The sequence below is a fragment of the Microtus ochrogaster genome (genome assembly GCF_000317375.1).
Source record: "Microtus ochrogaster isolate Prairie Vole_2 chromosome 14 unlocalized genomic scaffold, MicOch1.0 chr14_random_1, whole genome shotgun sequence".
Classification (NCBI taxonomy): Eukaryota; Metazoa; Chordata; class Mammalia; order Rodentia; family Cricetidae; genus Microtus; species Microtus ochrogaster.
The window spans coordinates 32,971,639-32,990,276 of NW_004949096.1; the positions used below are offsets into that span (position 1 = coordinate 32,971,639).

General features: G+C 43.9%; 1 protein-coding gene across 10 annotated transcripts in view; it reads left to right on the forward strand.

The window, feature by feature from the left end:
- Sema6d (semaphorin 6D) overlaps positions 1-18,638 on the forward strand; it is a 513,469-nt gene that overhangs the window by 366,003 nt on the left and 128,828 nt on the right. The window lies entirely within an intron of this gene.

An 18,638-nucleotide genomic window follows, 5' to 3' on the forward strand; every position in this document is an offset into this window, starting at 1 on the left:
ACACACACACACACACATATATATATATACTGTATTTTAGGGAATAGTCTCAAGTCTTTTCTTCAAGTCTTGGAGAAGCTGATAGCATTTCATTCATAGGTTTCCTTGTTGGGGACAAGAAGTGAGTAACCAGCAGGACAGATTCCACAGGTGGTGGCACTGACCCACTTCTCAGTGTCTACATCTGTCCCTCTGGTGATGGTTTTGGGGTCTAGAGAAGGGGGAAGAAGAAAAACAAAATGGAAATCAGTTCATCTCTTTGAAATGATCATTCTCAGATTCACTAGTACAAATGCCTAAATAGGCAGTGTCTAGATTGAAAGGCACGCCACTTAGAGCATAGACGTCTGTTTGGTAAATTAACACCATACTGGTGATGGGAAGTAATTAGTCAACCAGTTGACCGCCTTGATCCATGTTCCAGCATTTTTTAGTTTGATTAGTGTTAAAAGCCCAGCTCTGCTCCTATCCACTAAGTTTTCTAAGTCAACTTCTCTTTCATTTCAGCAGTTGCCATTTCCCATGGCATCCATGTGCTCATAACATTTTGGTTGATAATACGCTACATAAGTGGACCTGTGGAATTGCAATGAAGCTGAGAAAACTCTATTGCTGAGTGATGTCTTAGACAAGAGAACACCTCAATGCAAGACATTTAGTGTCTTGCTGTCACTTGTATGAAAGAACAGTGTACAGCACATAACACTTGCTATAGTAACTATGTGGCTATGTTAGTCTGTACTTACTATAGTGTTTATAGTTATTTTATATTATGCTCCGTCTATGTGTGTGTCTCCTACTTTAGTGTAAAAGAGTGCCGTGTTCTACTCACAGCAGCCACACTACAGCTCACAACACTGCTTGATTGAGTCATTCTCCCTTTGCTTGTTTGATTTGCACATTGTTTGGTTCATCAGCACCTTGGGAGAAGTAGGTTTGATTTGTGAATGTGCCCCGTAGGTGCTGCCCCTATCTGAATACTCTGTCTCCAGTCTGTGGCACTGTTTGGGATGTTTAGGTTGTAAGACCTCGCTGGGGGTAGTACATCACTGAGTCAGCTTTCAGAGCTAAAAATCTGGTTCCTTCTCTGGGCTCTGTACTTATGATGTAAGCTCTCGACTTCTGTTCCTGTTGCATTGCCCGCTGTTTGCTGCCATGATGGATTCCTAACCCTCTGGAACAGAAACCCAAATAAAATCTTCCTTCTGTATGCTACCTTGTCACAATGTTGGATCACAGCAGCAGAGAAGTAGCTGATACAGATACATTTCTTAGACTATTTCTGTCATTAATCAGTGTATCGCTTGAAGTCTCATGGAGACGTTGTGAGAATACATCTAGGAAAGGCTGGAGAGATAGTAAGTACTCAATAAAGGCTAGCTCCCCTCTCGTCTCCACTGAAGTATCTCAGTCCTCTATTCTGTGACAGTTTGGGCTTCCCACACAGTTGTAAGAGTAATAGAACATTCCATAAACCGGGCAGGGATGATATTAAATCAATGGGCCAGCACACAGAGCTGAAGTCTCCTTTCACCATCTCTCAGTTCCTGAATGGAGTGTTAGCTCTTGATGTGCTCAGGTTTTGTCCATTTCCATCATGTTCTATTTTTATTTTTGGCATACAGACTTTATGTAGATTTTGTTAAATTCACCCACTTCAATCCTTAATTATAAATAACAACCTTCATTTCTAATAGTCATGTATTTGGCTTTAGTTATGTAGAAATAAGATTTCTATGTAGAAATAACCTTTGCATATTCGTTATGATCATATGACTTCACTAACTATTCTAGAAATTTCGTAGATTACCGAATTAGTTATGTGGACAATCATCTCTGCAAACAGAGGCGGTTTCATTTTCTTCCTGACCACTTAGCATTGTGTTTGATTTCTTTTTCTTGCCTTGTGGGAAGTGGCTGGGACTTTCATTCTACATGAATAAGACTGCTAAACGCTACGCTAAGTGCTATCCCCCTACTGGAATAGCCTTTTATGTGTATTAACTGTTAGAGTTTTGTAGACATACATGCCAAACTAAGGAAGTTTCCCTCCATTCCTACTACACTGAGGTTCTTTGAGACCATAAATTAGTGCTGGACTTTGTCAAATACTTTTTCTATATGTATTAATAGGATTGTGTGATTTTTTTTTCCTTTAGCCTTATGTTACAGTATATTATACTGATTTATTTTTGAATATGTAACCAGATTTGCATACTTAGAATAAATTCCACATGGTCATGGTGCATGATTTGCTTATATATTTCTGGCTTTGATTTACTAAACTTTTGTGGATCTTTGCATCTTAGTTTATGAGAAATATTGGTCTGCAGCTTGGTTTTGTTGTTCTGTGTACCATCTTTGTTTTTGGCAATATAACAATGCCAATCTCACGAATTGGTGGCATTGTATCTCCCTGTACGTCTGTCTTAAAGAGACTTTGTACAACTGGTGATAATGGTTCTTTAAAGACTGGTATATCTCCTTAGAAGTGACCCCTGAGTCTGAAATTCCCTGTAAGAGGCCATTTGATTAAACTTTCCATTACATTAAAGCTTGCAAGGCTATTTTGTTTGTGTGTTTCATTCTGGTGAAGGTGAGCAGCTTGTAGTTTTGAACTCCACTCATTCTAAATTATATTTATGAAATTAAAGTTTTGGATTCTTCTATGGTAGACTACATAATGGTCCCCAGAGTCACTGCATCCTAATTTCAGGAAAGAAATAAATGGTATATAAATGCCATGAGCCATCTTACAGATGTGCTGAATTTAAAATGTTTGAAATGCAAAAATTCTCCTGGGGCATAGTCCATGTGATTGTAGAGATCCTTCATGTAGGGGTATGTAGACAATTTGGCAAGTAGAAGACAATGTTATAACCCAAGTAAGATGTTCAGTTTTCAAGATGGAAGAAAGGGACATGAGAATGAAGGCAGAGAAACTGGAAAATGCAAGGGACTGTAACCTTCCCTCCAGTGAGAAATGTGGAGAACCCGTCTAAAGTTTGGATCTCCTGAACCCTACGAAAGTAATTGTGTCCTGTTTTAATATGTGCTCAAAATTCATGGTAAGTTAGTAGCAGTGGCTGTTGGAGAGGAACACGCTCTCATTGGAATGTGTTTGGCATGAATTCCTTTAGAAGACAATGGGGTTTTAGTGATGTATTTGTGATATTGATGACTGGTGATATTGTGATATTGATGACCTTGTATGTTTGTCAGTCTTGCTAACATCTTGTTAAGTTCATTGATGTTTGTAGAAAGTGGTTTGTTATTTATTTGATTTTATATATCAATTTTCTACTTTCAATATCATTGATTTTTTTTTCTCTTTTGGATGTTTTAGGCTTATTTGGGATTTATTTTGCGCTTGTTTTCCTAGTTTCTTGAGATAGCGAAAGAGAGAATTGGTTTCAGACATTTCTTTGTTTATATTGTGAAAGTTTGTTTCTGTAACATCCCCTATTCTTGCTGACTCCCGTCACATCCCACACAGTTTTGTATGATATATTTGTTTTTATTGTGTTCTGTGTCTTCATTTTTTTCCCTTTGTGTCTTACTCTTTGAGCATAAATTATTTGGAGGTTTGTTGTTTAAGTCTTAATTAATTGGAGGTTTTCTTCTCATCTTTCCTATATTAGCTTCTGATTGCATCCCACCGTAGTCAGAGAAGCCATCCTCCATTGTCGTAGAAACTTAGGTTATGGCAAAGATACGGTCCATGTTGAGGGAGGTTCCAGAAGCACAACCTCAGAAGTGCAGCCTGAGATTCTGAAGTAGGGCATTCTACCTCTCTTGGACCCTACAGGTTGTCTCGGTCCATCAGATTGTACAGAACTTGGCTGATACCCTGTCAGTCACCAAAAGGAAGTGTTGATGTCTTCGGGTGTGACAATGCATTTGTTTTCCCGTTCAGCTCCATCAGTTCTGAGCTTGCAGGTTGCTTGCTGGGCCCACACTTATCACTGTATCCTCCTGATGACTAATCCCTCGTTATCTCTAGAAAACCTCATGGTTCCCAGCTGGAGATTCCTGCAGCTCACTGCAAAGAATGTGGTAGACAACAAGAAAAGCAGGGAACTTGCCACCTAGTGAGTCCCGAGTCCTAAAGTTCCTGTGCTATCTCCCTTCTCTGTAGTCCCTGTCCACTCTGGACAAACACCAGGAGGATGGAGGACCAAAGGGCATGAATGGGACAATACTGAGAACACAGAATTTTTCAGGTCCCCAAGAAAAGGAAAGATGCATCAACAGTTTGGTGTTGGTCTCAGTGTTGGTTTTCAGTTACCTGGTCCCTGGCCCTGCAATGACTAAGTCAGAAGAATGTCATGTCTCCCAAACATGAGTTCCAACGTGTGGGGGATGTGTCACGAGATATCACAGTTTGTCTCTCAAAGACGAGGGCCCTAAAAAATCTCTAAGACTTGACTGGACCTAGGAAGAGTAACTTCTCCCAAGGCAGAAAGGGTTTTTAGGTACTCAATTGTCATAAAACACACACAAGATATAAATATGTATAATACGTGGCTGGTTAGAAGTACCTCATGCCCAGACTGATATCTGAAGTTGGCAGCAGGGGGACTGAACTTGTAACCTGGGGAATCTGTGCTAGACCTGAGTTGAGCTGTGAACACGGTTGCGATGGGGATCATTAGAGAACTGGGTAGCTCTCAACCACGGGACATGGAAAGGAACAGTCAAAGTCGAGCGCCTAAGCTTAGGTGCAGGTCAACTGGGGGCGGTGTCAGGCCTGTTTCAACTAAACCAAATGCTGAGTGAGAGTTGGAAATTCGGTCCAGGTTGCCAGTGTGAAAAAGAACTGCATCTGACCAAAGGATGAAACTTTTGACTAAGCACGGTGATGTGCAGGCCTGTCTGTCATCCCAGCTACGCAGTGGGCTGAGACTTAAAAAAAAAATCACAAATTTGAGGCTGCAAAAGTACCTTAGTGAGACCCTATTTCAAAGTATAGTTTTGAAAAGGGTTGAAATAAAGCTCAGTGTGCAGCGTGCGAGCTTTTACATAGCAGACCCCAGGTTCCTGCAGGTTCCTGCATGTATTGTTTTGCTCCCCAAACAAATGCAAATGAGAAACAGGTTTGACTAAACAGTCACCGAATTCTAAAGAGACATGGGGTGTTCTTAAACTGGGCTGTGATGATGGTTGCACGGTATTAAACCTTACCGAAACATCACTAAATTGTAAGAGTAAATACAAATTAAAGAAGTAAAAGTTAAGACTCACGGTAGAACTGAGTGTCAACGCACCACAGGTAGTCTGCTTCATTGTGGATGAAGGGATTTAAAAACTTCAACTATTACTTTGATCACATCCGGATTCAAATAAAACTGTCAGGATTCGGGAATGTGTCTCTCTGTCCTTGACAAAATTCTCTCCTGCTAGCAGGGTTTGTGGTCATTTTCTAAATTTGGTTGTCTCCAGTTCCTCAGCAAATTGGCCCTGTCTCCTTTGGCTAGAGCACTCTCAGGGACACCCAACACCCTGGGCACAGCGATATAGCAGTCCTTACTGCCTCTTTCTGTTGTGAGTTCACATGTGTGGACAGGACATCAAGAGCATCTCATGAAGACTGGGTGCACATCTTTAATTTCAGCACTCGTGAGGCAGAGGCAGGCGGGTTTCTGAGTTCGAGGCCAACTTGGTCTACAGAGTCTATTCCAAGACAGTCAGGTCTACACAGAGAAACCCTGTCTCAAAACAAACAAACGAACAAAAGAAAACAAACCAAAGAACACCTCATGGTAAAAAGTGACACTCTTTGACCTTGATGGTCTAAGGAGGCCTTCTTTTGCCCCACTGTGGTCTACGGTTTCAACCAGAAACTCTGTACCAGGGCTGCAGCGGGGAACCTGCTGTACTTGGTTCTGTCCCACTGTGGCACTACCAGCCTATGGTGCTTGTTGTACAGGAAGGCCCACAACCCTCTCCACACCGTGTGCTACAGGCAGGAGTCTCCTATAAACATTTCTCGTTGGTCTTTCCTTGCTGATAAAGTCACCTCTTGTTGTTGATTTTTTTTTTTTCATCTCATCCAGATCCAGGCTGGGCTCTGAGCTATGTAGACACACTGGGAGTAAATGGTGATTGAGCAATGGCAAAGGTGATGGTGGTGAGTGAAGGGCATACAGACTTCAGAGTTCACTTTTGGATCTGGACAACTTAGCCGGCAACAGAGACATGGTATGACACACTCTTTCCAAGGCAAGTAGCTTGCAGTCACCTCGTTGGAGGATGCCCCAGGGCTTCTCACACAGTCTTGTTGAATAGTGTACTATTCCTTCTGCTCCAAACAGTGTCTGCCCCAAGTGTAGTCTGGCAGGATTTTAACTCTGACTCTTCCAACTCTCTGCTCCTGCTCACCACCTGCTTCAGTTGAGAATCACAGGCAGGTGTTTGGCTGGGCCAACCACAGACCTGACGATGGGCTCAAAGCCAGGTTAATGTTTCCATGAAAAGTCACTTAGCTGATACAGGACTCAGCATTTCCCCTAGAGCATTGCATGGCAGGAGCCTTCCTTGGTGTTCAGGAAAACAGGAGTATTTCACCGTGATCTCATCAGTCACCGGCATCTTACAGCTCTCCAATGGGCATGATTTTCACCCCGGGAATTGTAGACCAGGCAGTGAGCCAGGGTGATGCTGTAATAAGCCGTTGGGAGTAGATACTTCCAGAGAGTTTTTCTCTTAGGCTCTTTCAAAGGAAGTGAATAAGAGCAGAAGTGACTTAGTGCACATTGTCCTTTCTGTCTCTGACTCCACTGCCTCTCTCTCAAGGTTATCTGGTGCCTCTGTACCATTTTTTAGGAGAGATTTATTTTGCTCAATCAAAATAGAATTATACCGTTTCTTCCCTCTCTCTACCTTCTCCTGTGTCTGACATCTTTTCTTGTTTATTTCTTGCTCCTCCGTAGAAATGAATCAACATATAAAACTAGCCTGTGGAGTCTGCTCAGTGATGTGTATGTTTCTAGGGCTAAACACTCGGTATTGGATGACCAATCAGGTAGCTCATCTATGAATAATGCTAATTAACTCTCCCTCACTGTTGTTAATTTCCTGTATCTCTTCATCTAGGGGTGGGACGCCATGAGATTTCCCCATCTATGTTGGATGTCGACTATTATTGGAGTTGTTCAGGTCTTGCTTAGGCAGCCATGTTGTTGAGATTTCATGGGTGTAGCTTCCCTGACGTAGCTAGCAGTCTTGACCACAGCAGCCTCCTGGTCCTCTTACTCATGATCCTTCTGTTGCCTTTTCCCCCATGTACCCTCAGCCTCCAGTGCCACTTTTGGTCGTCTCCTCTGGTGACACACACTTCAACCCAGTAATCCAGCCAGTGCCTGCCGAAAGTCCCAGAGAGCACACAAATCACAGGGCTTCCATACCATACCTAAGAAGTGTGCAGTGTTCAGCAAATCCTAGGCGGGATGCTGTCTGAGCAGAACGGCTGCATTGCAAGCACAGGCAGATTATCCACTGAGCATGCACTGGATAAGCAGATTTGTGAATGGGAGTGAAATCTTACCTTAAATTTCATTTTATGATTATCCACACTGCCCATTTCTTAGTTTCTTTTTGCTGGAATAAGACGAAAACCAAATTCCATTTCCCAAACTCAGAAGTAACACATTTATCCCAGGATCTCTCTGAGATTCTTCTGAGACATGTCTTCATGGTGTCTGCTGGGCCTCTGATTTGTGCCGCCGTGCCCCCTATGAAGCCTCTGTGGGCTGGGTACTAAGTGGGTAAGACAAGTCACAATGCGAAACTGAGTGCCCTGTTTTGTGCATTGCTTAATCCTAAGGTTTTTAGAATGGTATCAGAAGACTCGGAAGTCACTCCATTAATAAAACAGACCCTTTCAACATCACAACAAACCTGTATGAATCATTTATACAATTTTTTTCCTGTCAAGCGATGTTTGACAATAATCAGATGATAATGAAATGTATAATTAATAATAAAAATGCCAACATCTGTTAGCTTGTTATTACACACGGATTTTTTTCAGTGTACTGTTTCAAATGTGTCACCATTAACCTAATTTATATTAAAAATCTGCTAAATACAATCTGTTGTCATTAGTCGTTAATTTGAGTTGGCGCATGACCCCACAGAGATGATTCCCCTCTGCGCTCCTCCTGACTTCTCCCTCTGTTCTAACCCGAGAGCTCCCCAAAATGTGTCTGAAATTGGCTGCCTCAGATGGCCTGTCAGCAGATGGACCTGGCTAGCTGGCTGCTGCTATCAGCTGCAAATGATCAGTGCTCAAGACTGAAGCGGCAGCATTTGGTCTCAGAAGATGTCTGGCTCATGGTTTGCAACCCCTTCTGCCTGTTCTTCTGTCCGGCCATCTGTCTGTCTTCGACATCTCCTTCATACTCGGGTACAGTGCCACCTGGGACCAAGGGCACTGTTCCAGCAGGGAGGACGTGGGCCTTGCTCACAAGGGCCTGATCTTGTATTCTGATTAGCCTATATTGTGTTCTGATCGTGTGTTCTGTTTTAGCCTATATTGATGATGAGGCTCACTGAAGGATTGAGTGAAGACCCGTTAAACAGACAACTACTGGTGGCCATTTTCCACACATGGGAAACCCATCTGCAGCGTTGCTTCTACGTGTTTTACAAAGCCAAAGGGAGAAAACAGTCCAAAGGAACACAGTGGTGTGGGATGCCAAAGGAACACCAGGCATGACTGAAAAAGACCCCGAATGGCCAAAGTTGAATCAATTTAAGAAAGAAAATAGAGTAGTAGATAATCCGTGAATCGATAATGCTAGGGACAAATGATTAATGACACTAATAAATGGGAAATAAGAGCCAAACAACCATGCTGAATATTTGAAACAAATTTGTGCATATTCATTGCTTCCAGGAAATGGGCAAAACTCCCCCATTCCTTCCCATGGCCAAGCACGGTAGATTCCTTTCAGAGACCACAATATGGGAATGGGGAAAAAGTAAATTCTGGAGTGGAGAGACCAGCTGAGCACTTCCTTGGCCAGGCAATCGAGGCCAACATCCACCTTAGCATCGCACTGGTGGAGAGTGCCAGAGAGGCCATCAAGGTCAGCAATAGCAGTAGAGCATCACATTGGTGGTGTGCACCCGATGTGACACCATGCAAGTGTACCTTGAATGTGCAGTTGGTCCCCATCCTTTGTTTCCCCGACCTTACTAGAGAAGACTTTTAAAGGGGAATAGAGATGCTTATAACAAAATAAAATATTGATGAACTTGACTTGTCACTTTTTAGTCCTAATCTTATAATGAAAAAAGTATAGACATTTTAAAGGAGGGACCTTTTTCCTTTAAAAAAAAAAGAAACTTCCTGGATTTATTCAGCATGTATGTGCGCACATACCGTTCTTATGTGGAGGCCAGGAGACTACTTGTGGGAGTCGGTTCTTTCTTTCTGTTCTATGAGTCCTTTGGAGAAAACACTGGTCATGAGTCTTGAAGGAAAGCACCTTTGCCCGCTGAGTCATCTCACCAGCTCATCTCAACAACAACAACAACAATTTTGGAATAAGCATCTTCAAGCAGAACACCAAAATAAGGAAAACAAGAGAACAACAAAGGCGAGAACTCGAACACACAACAACAGCGTGTGACATTGTGTCCAGAATGAGATCTTAGAACATTAAAAGATTAGGTAAAAGGCATAGGCATTTAGACTACAGTTGTTGGCTAGTGGCCACATCTTAGAACCACTCATTACCAGTAGAAATGTACTGTGCTGGTCTAAATTGTTACTAATAGGAAGGGAAGATGAGGGGTAGGAAGTGTCTCCTAAAAACTCCATGCATATAGACCATTGCTCCCCAAAATGTCTATATTTTTGAAAGAACATGCATTGTGTGTGTGTGTGTGTGTGTGTGTGTGTGTGTGTGTGTGTGTGTGTGTGTTTGGAATGTTAATTTTTAAAATTCATTTATTTTATATCCTGGCTGAAGTTTCTCCTCCCTCCTCTTATTCCCTCCCCCAACCCCAATCCACTCCTCCTATGTTTCTGTTCAGAAAGGGGCTTAGTTCTATTGCAACTCTATATGCCTTGCTTTATTGTTACCCTTTTTTTTCTTTTAAGAACTATTTGACACCAGACTGCATGTACAGTTTCTCACACCACTGGCAGGGAAAGCCCTGCTCTTGGGCTGGACATGGGTAGCTCAAGAAGTCAATAGATGGAGATGTGTCAGGGCAGTGTCCTATCACCTACCCCTCTTGGTGTAGTCATGGAGATGCTGGAGACCACGTCTGCCTGCCTTTGGAATAGATCTATGAGAGTGTCTGTCTAGAACTTGAAACGTTGCCCTGTGTACTAGGGAAATTGGTGACTCTCTTACAAGCTAGAGCCTAGTGGCCCTGATGGAGTGTCTGAAGCATTTGGGGGAGGGGTGGCCTAACGTGAAGGGGCTTATTAACTAAACAAAAGCTCTGCGTGTAGGTGGTTTCCTTGGTGTTTTGGAGGTTCTTCTCCCTGTCTTATGAACTGAGGGTCATCAGTCAGCTGTCTGGATTTTCACTGTTTAGCGCTCGAGCAAAGTGAGGCTCCACAACCACCCAAATTATGTGCACCCAAAAGGATGGGGCATTCATGGTAAATATGGCCACAGGCCAGTCCAGAAAGAGGGCTAGAAATTACCTACCTTTCGTTTTACAGAGATTATTTCTGGAACAGAAAGTAATAACATTATTATACACCCCCACATTCCTTTATAATCAAGAGACCTCCAAGCCATTCACCAATTAGTCTTCATATCTACAAGGCTCACGTTTTTTGGTAAAGGAAGCCATGGGTGATAAAAACCCAGTTCTCAGCGGTCCACCTTTCAAAGCCAAGTTCCATGCAGTGGAGTGGGAAGAGGGGCCCTCTGGGTTAACACAACAGTCACCCCTCTCTCTTGTGTCCATCCCACAGGACCAGCTGGCAGGGAATCGGAAGAAACAATGAATGGTCATGAAAAACATCAGGGGCAGGGAGGAAAAGAACTGTTCTAGAAACACCATGGCTTAGGCAGACATTGAGAATTCCCAGACAGTCTTCAAGATGCAAGGCTGAGAGGGAGTGGAAAGTGGTTTGTTGGCAGAGAACCTAGCTGTGAAGCCTGGTGTGGCAATTGGTTGCTGCTGTGTGAGGACTTAGGGCTCCCTCCCTTCCTCCTTCCCTCTCTCCCTCTATGCATCATCTGTCTGTGTTTGTTTGCATCACCTTTTCTCTCTGCTCTTTTCTCTGCTGCTGATGGTTCAACCTGAGGCTTCACCCCACCACCACCACGCCTGGTAATTTCTAAACTAGATTAGGCACTCCCCTGTGCTGGGTAGTGTTGGGGGTGGGTGTGCTTTGTGAAAGAACATTGCATTCTCTGCTAAAGTGATTCATTTCTCTATTTGATTCTCTCGCTAATCTTGAGTGGTGGATCACCAAGGCTCTGGAATATGGCTGGAGCAAGGTAGCTACTTAGCAAACGTTTGTTGAATGTGTCATTTACCCAGTCTTCTTAGTGAAGCTAACCCACCTAACTGATGTCAGACTCTTTCTATAATTTAGAGATAACCCGATGACCATAGTTTGTGTATAGCATAGGCCATGTCCTAATTAAAGTGGGTTCTGAAGCATTCAATGCCAGCAAAAGCTCTAGCCACTAGATAGCAACAGGAATGGAGCATCTGGGCTAGAAAGCAAGAGAGTTCACTACCTCTAACACTTTCTTTACAGATGAGTAACATAAAGCACAGGGTTTAAGTATGGTGTTGATGATCGTTCAGCATCCAGTGATGTGGGAGTGTCATATATCAATCTGTTGATTTCATTGGTTAAGTAATAAACAAAACTGCTTGGGCTCATAGCTTAGAACATAGGAGGGTGGAGTAAACAGAACAGAATGCTGGGAGGAAGAGGAAGTGAGGCAAGACACCTCAGACAGAGACTCGATAGCTCTGCTCTCTGGAGCAGAGACGCCATGCTCCCATCCCCAGGGCACACGCAATGAAGCTCCGACCCAGGATGGACGTAGGCTAGAATCTTCCTGGTAAGATCGGTGCTCACAGATTATTAGAGATGGGTTGATCGGGATATCAGAATTAGCCAGTAAGGGCTAGAGCTAAAGGGCCAAGCAGTGATTAAAAGAATACAATGTCCATGTAATTATTTCGGGGCATAAGCTAGCAGGCGGCCGGGGTGCTGAGGACGCAGCCCCACCGCTCCTATCACTCTTTCTTCACTCTGTCGCCATGTAAAAGGAACAGAGACAAACATGCATGTGCTCAAATCACTGCTGAGTGATTTTATTTGCTCAAATCGCATGCTGTGAGTGTACCTAGGTGTAGGTCATACTCTCAAAATCTTCTCTGTCTAGTTATTAAAGAAGTAAAACCCCCATCCATAGACATAATGCAACAATCCAAGGAGTGTTAGAAGGAGGGAGTCAGCCAGTCAAGGGTCTATGATAAAACTTTAAGAGAAATACTGCGATGGAGCAAAAGGGGGGACCTGAGTGTAAAAAGATGGCCTAGAAGAAACTGCATTCCAGATTGAGAAAAAGCAAGGCAGGAAGACAGGAGGTGCAGAGACAGCATATGGTGTTACCTTGCTCTTTTATTGTAAGACACTTCTGTTTGGAAAACGGGGCGGTCTCTAGATACATCAAGAGAGACAGGGTGAGAGACAGCGTGGAAGGTGATGAGGGAGCAGACCAGGATAGCAACTGGAAGAAAGACAAACCTAGTGGACTTAGAGAATGAGAGGCAGGAACAAGGACAGGGACAAGACTTATTCCCTAATCCAAATGCCAGGAAGGAGTCTCCATGCACCCAAGGAAAGGTGACTGAAATCACAGACGATTCTAACCGCTGGTGGATTGCGTTCTGTGGTTGCCGCGCTTGCACTGACAAGTGGTCCAACCACACACAGTACGCAAAAAGTTGCACACATCCAGCTGCCGTTCTCTGATGGAGAACATATTTTGAATTAATTGTTATGAATGAAGTTGGTCCTTTCAGTCGCATAACCCATCAAGGGCCCGTATTTTCCCTGCTCTGGAACATCCGACACATGGAGGGAAATGTGCGTGTCCACTGAGCAGGCTCCCAGTGTCTCTGGCAAAGCTCCTGACTCATGTCTGAAAGAGGCAGGAGAGACTTAGCTTAGGTCTTCAAATGCAGAGCCCAGCAGGGAGTGCCACATGACAGAGCAGGTCTTCCCATGCATGTCCTTTAGGAAGATCCCAGCCTCTTAGTAAAATGCAGATTCTGGTTGAGTTGGCTTAGCATGGAGCCCGAGGTCTTGCATCATCACACACTTTGAAGAGATGTTGGCACAGCCCTAAGCAAGATTATGAAGCTTGCCTTTGAGGGCAGCCAATTAATCCTTCTTTGTCTAGACTAGGGAATGCATCCCCGTACACCTGGGGAGCTTGAAAAAACCACTATGTTAAGTCTCACCCCGGTGTTTCTGTTTTATATGCTGTGAAATCATAAGACAACAAAAGATTCAAAAGTCAGAATTCTTATTCTTTATACTTAATATTTGCTCCTAGACTTTTAAAATAATTTACCAGACCCCAAATGTATGATTGATAAAGAAGCAGAAGGTACATGAGACTATTAAAAGCATACGCAACGCAGCCAGCACTGAAGCCATGTGTCAGAGATAATGCCACATTCATTAGGCAAATCTGTTTAAATATGATGAAATCAGGTTGCCTGAACTGCACATTTTGCAGAATTAATCCTAGTTTTCTGCTTATTTGCCGTAGAGATGCTGCAATGGTTTGAACATACAATCCAGGCGCTGCCACTGGGACAATAGCAAAAGTCAAGGTGTTTAAGAGGTGAGGGTGGCAGAAGGAGCTCTTCTGTGTTAGTCCGGCATCATCACAGGTAGTGAACTTGGTGCCATTATCAAGCAGCTTGGTAGAGACGGGAGCTTGCTCTCTTGTCCGTCTGCTTCCTTCCATGTGAGGATGCAGGAGGAAGGCCTTCATCACACACCAATACCGGCGTCATCAGTTCTTGAATGCCTCGGCCTCCAGAACTGCAGGAAAACCAAGTTTTGCTCTTTATAAATTACCAGTCTTGGGTATTCTATTAGAGCATCACAAAACTGACCAGCAAGAAGGGCTTTTCCACAGCAAGTAGTTTGTACTAGCGGGTCATAAGGACAAGTGCAGAGGATTTAAGATTGCCCCTTCTCTAACTACAGGCATTTTCTTTGGAGAACAGAGTCTCGCAAGACCAAATGAAGCTGATACCTCTAGTACAGGGACTAAAGTTTAAACACTGGAGGTGTATTTTTCTTTTTCTTCTTTCATGCGCACAGCTCTTCTGCTTGTCTCTAAAAGGGCAAACACAACTGTTTCCAAGACAACAAAGGAGCATCGCGCTCTGGAGATGTTGTCATGAGCCTGTTTGCAGGGTAACAAGCATGAGGGTGATGAAACGTACTCTGAATCGGTTGGTTTCTGAAACCTGATTCTCTGAAGGCAGCTCTGAGAATCCAAGGAAGGGGGCCAGAGAATGGGGCCAAATCCTAGGCAGCTCCAGCCACGGTACTGGAAGCCTGTTTGAGAAAACAGTGGCAGTGCAGAAAGGGAACACTGCTCCTTTCCCTCTCTCCTCCCATCTATCACACTCCGGATGTCGTCATAACTGTATCAGCTGCTGACTGCTGTTGTAACCGCCACCCCTGGAAGGATCGCCTCTCCTCCCTGAAGGTAGCAGTGTAAGCACAGATAAGTGTGAGCTTTGCAAAGCACCCAGGAAGCAGTAGCCGCTTTACCTGGGCTCCTTGTCTGACATTCCCCAGCCTCCACTCCTAGGCTCCTCTTTACTGATACAGACTACTTTGCTGCTCTTTTAGATACCTTTTCAAGTCCTTCTCCCATTTAAATTCACAATAGCAGGCAAGATACTTCCGACATTGTTTACATGGGAGCATATCCCACACCCAATCAATTCCCGAGTGGACATCAGCAGGCTGCCTTGTGGCAGCATCAGGTCCCATGAGTAAATCACTCAGGCCCACAAGACTGGTCATTGCTCATTGCAGATGCTAATCACAGTCTCTAGCTGATGGGATGCCTCTGATGAGTTGCCTAAAAATGTAAGGAACCCACAGCCTACTTTTGGGGCTCAATAAAATTGCAAAGGCAGCTCAAATAGCTCAGGAAAATACCTTATTTATGTTTGCTGATATATTGTAAGACATTTTATAAATGGTAGCAGTGAAGAGCCAGATGCCAGAGACACACAGGGCAGCATGCATGGTGAAGGATAACGGACTTCCTTATCCTTCTAAATATACTGTCCTGCGAGGAGCTCTCTGTGTTCAACCAGCAGACCACTCTTAGAATCCAGTATTTTATAGAGGGTTTATTAGATAGGCATGATCAATTACACCATTGGTTCTGGGTGCTCAGCTTCACCTTTAGATGGCCAGAGGTAGGGATGAATCTAAAATTCAAATTCTGCCTTTACCTTCCTGGTAGTCAGCTCCGTCCTGGATCTACCTATGGACTCCTCACTCCACCATCTCTTTCACATACAGAAACACAGTCTCAGCACAGAGAGTCTAGAACGCAGGAATTGTAAGGCAGGAAACAGATGCAGAGCAAATGTGCTTATTCCACATCCATGCTCTGCCCGCCAACCTGAATGATGTGAGGTCATAGGATCTACTAGACATGAGCATCAGCTGGGCACATTTAGGAAGATTTGCATTTTACTCTAAGAGAAGGCACTTCTTAGAGAAGGACCAGTTAGAATTACTTGAAGGCAGAGAACATTGCCTGGCGGTACTGTATTTGCAAATGGAGGATACAGCTACGGCATGATTGGCAGCTTCTTTCTCTGCCCAAGGCCTGAGCCTATACACAGCCATTTTCACACAACACGTGTTTATGCTCTGAGGACACGATGGCAGAAGCTGCCTGAGCTCAAACCTTAGAAGAGACAAGAACAGAAATGCTTATGGGGACTGGGTGTTCACATTCACTTGGCTACTCTGTCCCCTTTGGACAAGTTTGTCTCTAGCTAAAAAGTACGTATCCACCCAGCATCTTCTTTGAGAAGGAGCTACAGTAAATGAGTTTTGCAAAATAAGAATGGGATTTCCCAGGATTAAAAGCAGTTGGCATTTGGATTTCGTGCAGTCTTTAGCTCTGACTAGCAATAATCAACTAAGCCACGGTTAATTGTTAAGCAGCCTCCACCCTCAGCAGCCAGCTAAATCCCCAGGTGATTTTCTCCTCTGTCATCGACACTGACTCAAAGGCAGGTACAATTTTACCTTGATATGGGGTTTCCAAAGATAAGACAGCGACATAACTCTTGTAGTTACATGTCTCCCAGAAGAACACCGTTGGGCTGTAAAGTGTACCTCACCATGTAGCGGGTGTCAGGCCCCCCATTCAAACATTTTAATAGCATGCCAACAGGCACTAGCGTGTGCACGAAAACAAAACCCAGTGGTTTGTTCTGGTGCGGTGGGCTACTCTTCCTGAGGCTGTCCAGGTGTTATTGAAGCTCGTTGGGAACTAACATCATTGTGTGATGGCAGTTGTGTTCATTCTTCAGGAGGATGTAATGCCTGGTAAACATTGGGGGCACACGTGAAAGAGAGGGAATATTTGTATGCATGGGCAAATGTTTAGAGTCAAATACATTCTCACACTTCACAAGACATATTGAGGTTTTGTGACAAAATGTGCGTGTTAAAAGAGAGAGAGAGAGAGAGAGAGAGAGAGAGAGAGAGAGAGAAGAGATAGAAACATGCTATCTCTTAAATCAATCCAAAGCCAAATCCCCATGTTTTTGGACTGTAAGAGTTGTACTGAACAAAGTCAAGCAGAACTCACAGTCAGCATGCCCAGAGTTCACGGTGAGCCACGCCGCCAAGTCTACCGCCAGCCTGCAGGGAGGCCGATCCAAACATCCTGAGTTACTGCACAGAATGGAAGAAGCCAACCGCTGCGACACAGAGCAGCCCAGGACAAGCTCTTCCCCAGCTGAGAAGAGAAGCATCCACCAAACAGAGGCAGAAGGATGGTGGCTAGAAAATTCTTATCCACGCGTGTAATATGAACAATTTGGGAGATACACTCACATTCTGGGCACTCAAGATAAATTAAACTGCAATAAAAAAAAGAAACTTGCATTAATTTCTAAGATCTATAAGTTTTACCCCTACTGTGCTCACTTACATGTTTATTTATAAATGAATCTATATCTTTCAGGTGCCTCCTTGAACATATTGATATACGCTGATAACACTAAACACATATGTAACACATCCACATACATTTTTCTGCATAACTGTGTATGTGTATCTGAATGTATGCGTGTGTGCTTCCAATGGGCCTATTTTAATATATAAAATTGAAGCCAAAAACCATAAGAATCCATCTAATAATGTGAGAAAAGATCTTTTCTGTAGCTTCCTGTGGCCGTTCTAGTGTGAGGAAGACAAAAGCAACAGAGGGTTCAGGAACAATGCTCTGTGTGTCACTTCAACAGAAACATTGGTCCAGAGGGAGGAGAGAAACACATCCCAGAGACATATGTGTGGGGCAGAATGGGCTAAAAATAAACGCCTGACACAGATGTCAGTGAGTCATTCAATACTGAACCTCACCAGCTATCGGGACATCATCAGCTGACAGAACGGCCCCAGTCGGCGCTGCCTGCACAGGAAGGGGGCTTTCCTAGTTCACAAAAGAGAGAAAAATCACCAGCCCCAAGACATCAAAAGAGAGGACGCCATGGCTTCCTTGTACAAAGGCACGCAGAGCCAACAGATGGCAGTTCACACTCGTGGTGTGGCCGGATGCCTCCAACCTCTCAAAGATATGACTGCATAACAGCTCCTGGAGGCAGTTTCCAAGAGGCAAGAGCGACAGTTGATACCATGTTTGAAAACTTCCCCGACCAGCTCAGTCTTGGTGGAAGAAATGTAGGTGTGGAGAAACACGGGCCATCCAGAAGTTATTTCTTGAAGATGTATCTGCCTACGAGGCAGAGGCAATAAAGAATTTGGGAGCAGAATTATTGGTCCTAGGTGTTTTTTGTTTCTCTACCACCTGCACCACTACCAACAATGCCTTCAACACAGCACTGATAACATTGATGGAGCCCCTGGCCATATGAGCAATGTCCTGACCATTTTCTCTTCGCAACCGCCATCAGAAGAAGGTTCCTAGTGTTTCTCACGTATACAGGTATATTTTTGTTCCAACACAAACGAGGCCAGTGAGGCACAAAAGGATTACTCCGTTCACCAAAAACATAATGGTACCACATGGACCCGAGGCCAAAGTCCTGACTTGGACTTCTAACTCTGTGGCATCTGGGGTTTGTTCCTGGTGATAGGAAAATTACTCGAATTTTCTGACATAAGAAGGGGTGTTATAATTATCTGGAAATAAATACTGATGACACATGTGTCATCTGTCCCCTCTGATGGTGCAGGTTGGCTTCTGTGTGTTGGTGACTGCATGCTCTCCCTGTGTCCAGGTTTGTTTGTTTTTTCATGCAGCTCAACTCACCCAGACGACACGAGGGTGCAAAGGTCCATTTTCCTCTCCTCTCCTCTGCTCTCCTCTCCTCTGCTCTCCTCT